Source organism: Notechis scutatus, chromosome 1, assembly GCF_049901735.1.
Source record: "Notechis scutatus isolate UNSWTSFEM ecotype Mainland chromosome 1, rNotScu1.2, whole genome shotgun sequence".
Lineage (NCBI taxonomy): Eukaryota > Metazoa > Chordata > Lepidosauria > Squamata > Elapidae > Notechis > Notechis scutatus.
The window spans coordinates 340,356,194-340,360,506 of record NC_142009.1 but is presented as its reverse complement, the minus strand read 5'-3'; positions in this window follow the sequence as shown (position 1 = coordinate 340,360,506).

Sequence of the window (4,313 nt, the reverse complement as noted above, 5' to 3'; positions counted from 1 at the left end):
CATTGTTTCTATGCTGCCAAGAATTACATTATTAATGAGATGGGTGACATATAAGATAAATAAATAAATAAAATAGATGGACCTGCCACAAATGATACCTCAAATGAGTTACATTCAAGGCAGGTCTTTTCATAAAGTATCTGCTATATTCAGATTCAGTAGACCTGCTTTCCAGTCAGAAGGATGTTGGCAATCTTCCATTGAAGTTACAACATTTCCTTCCAGCTCACCTCTGTGGCCCAAAAGATTGCATTGGAGTTAATGGTTAAATCCTGGCCTGGGGGAGCCCGGGGATTTATCTGTCCAACTTTCATGGGGACAAACGATTGATTGGGAAGGATAACCCAGTTAAGAAGATCGTAACGAGGAGATCCCAGTCCATTTTTTGAGAAGGAGACTTCCTCTCCAACACTGTTGTTGAACTGGACATTCCTCAAATAGGGAAGAAGCTGAAAGAAAAGAGTTTTTGTTTGTGTTGTGGTGGTAAATATAAAAAACTTTTATTTTTTTTAAAAAAAGTTCTTTTTATTTTGTGGAATTTGTGTCATGGCTACTTCAACTCCAGCTTCACAAGAATGATACCTAGCTATAAAAAATGTAATGCCATATAGGCAATTTCATTGTATAGCTTTGCTCTTTTATTACTTCTATCTATCTATCTATCTATCTATCTATCTATCTATCTATCTATCTATCTATCTATCTATCTATCACTGCAAAAACATATGGACGACACAACTCGACCAGGGCAAAGCAATAGACGCAATCTACATAGACTTCTGTAAAGCCTTTGATTCAGTGGTACACGACAAACTACTCATAAAAATAAGATCCTATGGTATCTCTGGACAACTGAATAACTGGATAGAAGCATTCCTGGCAAACAGACAACAAATGGTCAAAATTGGGAGCGTCCTATCAAATTCTGTACCTGTCAATAGTGGTGTCCCCCAAGGCAGTGTTCTAGGACCAACTCTCTTCATACTCTACATAAATGACCTCTGTGATCATATTAAGAGCAATTGCGTTCTTTTTCGCTGATGATGTAAAGCTGTTCAATACCACAGACAATACTGCTACCCTACAAAAAGATCTTGACTATGTATCAGAATGGTCAAACAAATGGCAACTTCAAATCTCAACAAATAAATGCTCTGTCTTACATATTGGCAAAAAAATCAGAAAATAAAATACAAGCTGAATAGTCAAGATCTTGTTGATGACCCAAGCTCTGTAAAGGACCTTGGAATACTCACCTCTAATGATCTAAGTGCTAGAGCCCACTGCAACTACATAGCCAAAAAGGCATTAAGAGTTGTTAACCTAATCCTACGTAGCTTTTTCTCTGGTAATATCACACTACTAACCAGAGTATACAAAACATTTGCTAGACCAATACTCGAATACAGTTCATCAGTCTGGAACCCACATTACGTATCTGATATTAGCACAATTGAGAAAGTCCAGAAATATTTCACAAGAAGAGTTCTCCACTCCTCTACTCGTTGTAGAATACCTTATGCCACCAGACTTGAAATTCTAGAACTAGAAAACCTTGAATTACGCCGTCTTCGGTCTGATTTAAGCATGGTATATAAAATCATACATTGCAATGTCCTACCTGTCAATGAATACTTCAGCTTCAACCATAACAACACAAGAGCACACAATAGATACAAACTCAAAGTTAACCGCACCAAACTTGATTGCAGGAAATACGACTTCAGCAATAGAGTGGTCAATGTCTGGAATACTCTACCCGACTCTGTAGTTTCTTCCCCAAACCCCAAAAACTTTAACCTTAGACTGTCTACTATTGACCTCACCCCTTTCCTAAGAGGTCTGTAGGGGCGTGCATAAGCGCACCAACGTGCCTACCGTCCCTGTCCTATTGTTTCTCTTATTCTTCTTTATTTTTCTTATATGTACCCATTTCATGTATTCACAACTATGTATACACTTATACTTATCTTGTAAACAATTGGCAAATCAAATAAATAAATAAATAAAAATAAATAAATCTATCTATCTATCTATATGTTTTCTTCAGCCCAAAGTGATTAAAATAATAAATACATTTTAAGAATTATTAAATTATTTCTATCACAATAGTATATAATTCCACTGACTTGCCCCAGCTGGTATTCAAGGGAAGCAGGATAGAATTGTATTGTATTGTATTGTATTGTATTGTATTGTATTGTATTGTATTGTATTGTATTGTATTGTATTGTATTGTATTGTATTGTATTGTATTGTATTGAATCGAATCAAATCAAATCAAATCAAATCAAATCAAATCAAATCAAATCAAATCAATTCAAATAGAATAGAATAATGGAATGAAGAATAGAATAGAATAGAATAGAATAGAATAGAATAGAATAGAATAGAATAGAATAGAATAGAAGGGACCTTGGAGGTCTTCTAGTCCAACCTCTGCCTAGGCAGGAAATTCTATAGAATTTCAGATAAATGGTTGTCCAACATCTTCTTAAATGCTTCCAGTGTTGGAGCATCCACAACTTCTGGAGGCAAGTTGTTCCTCTGATTAAATGTCTTCACTGTCAGGAAATTTCTCCTTAGTTCTAAGTTGCTTCTCTCCTTGATTGGTTTCCACCCATTGTTTCTTGTCCTTCCCTCAGGTGCCTTGGAGAATAGTTTGACTCCCTCTTCTTTGTGGTAGCCCCTCAATTATTGGACACCACTGTCATGTCTCCCCTGGTCCTTCTTTTCATTAGACTAGACATACCCAGTTCCTACAACTGTTCTTCGTATTTTTTAGCCTCCAGTCCCCTAATCCTCTTTGTTCTTCTTCTCTGCCCTCTTTCCAGCGTCTCAACATCTTTTTTACATGTGGCGACCAAAACTGAATGCCATATTCCAAGTATGGCCTTACCAAAGCATTATAAAGTGGTATTAACACTTCACGTGATCTCGATTCCATCCCTCTGTTTATGGAGGATGGAGGAACCAAGTCTGAACCAATGTGTCCATACAGAAAGAAGAGCCTGCCCTGGTTTGTCACTTCACTACCCAGGAAAGTCCAACATTTATCCATTGGTGCAGAAAAGAAGTCTGGTCAATTTCAGACCAGAAACCATCAGGATCACTCAGAGCCCTGCTCTGTGTTCCAAAGTTTACAGAGGCTGCTTTTACACAACACACTGAACTGTAACAACAAATGGCAAGTGAAATAGATGCAGTGGAGTCACGTAGGACATTAAGCCATAGAAACATAGAAAGAGTTACCATGGGCGCTGCATAAACATGTTATAAATAAATAGATATAAACCAAGGTTAAAATGAACAGACTGTCTCTTTATTGCTTGGATTCAGGGTAACTGAGAGGGTTCTGCATGAATTTTGACTAGGACTTCGACTGACTTGCCTAAATATCATTCATAAATAAGTCCTGATTGCCCTCTTGCTCTGGGCTTGAAACCTCCTTTCTGAAATAGTCTTTTTTTGAAGACCTTATAGGAAGTTTTGTTTCCTTTATGGATCTTACGGGCATCTGGTTTGTTTTACTTCTCTTCCCCCATTCCTTCTCAACAAATAGTTATATTCAATTCATTTTCTTAATAAGCTTTCAGATGCATTGTCATGGTAGCATACGGATATTTAATCAGTTGTTGAAGAAATGCTTAGGGGAGCTTTGTCTCTAAGGATTTGTAGATTGAGTAAAGATTACCTGCCACAGCTGGACGTTTGACATCCTCTTTCCAGGTCTTAACATGGCTGGTTGCCCTCTGGATCCATGCATTGCATGTAATGTGTGGGCCGCCGTATAAACGGCATTGTAGATATTGTAACTTTCTCCAGTCATGCTCGTTTTAAATACATAAGATGGCAGATTCTTTACTTTTTCTTTTCCCGTACATTGTTTTTTGTGCTTTTTACGGATCACTCCTGGTTTGTGGATTTGGCATTTAAAGATTTCTCCCCACTATAAAGGAAGGAAGTCATCTCCTTCTGGGTTCAAAGGGTCTAAAGACAGGAGAAAACGGCTGAATTCTGAGACATCCCCGGTGTGGTCCCTGAAATGCAAAGTCCCATGGAAGTACTTTCTAAATGGCAAAACATCTTGAGATCCCACTATGCTAAGGTCACAATAGGAAGGTAGGATCCAAATTTTCCAAACTGATTTAGATTTTCTATAATGAAAGAGAGTGAACCCTACCAATGTAATAGTAGTAGAGTCTCCAAACAGGATAATCACTTCAACTTCAAGCAAAATCTTGAAAATAAGTTGTAATCTCAACACATTAATCTCAGAACTGAGTATTTCTGGGAAGGCCAGAAACATTGAA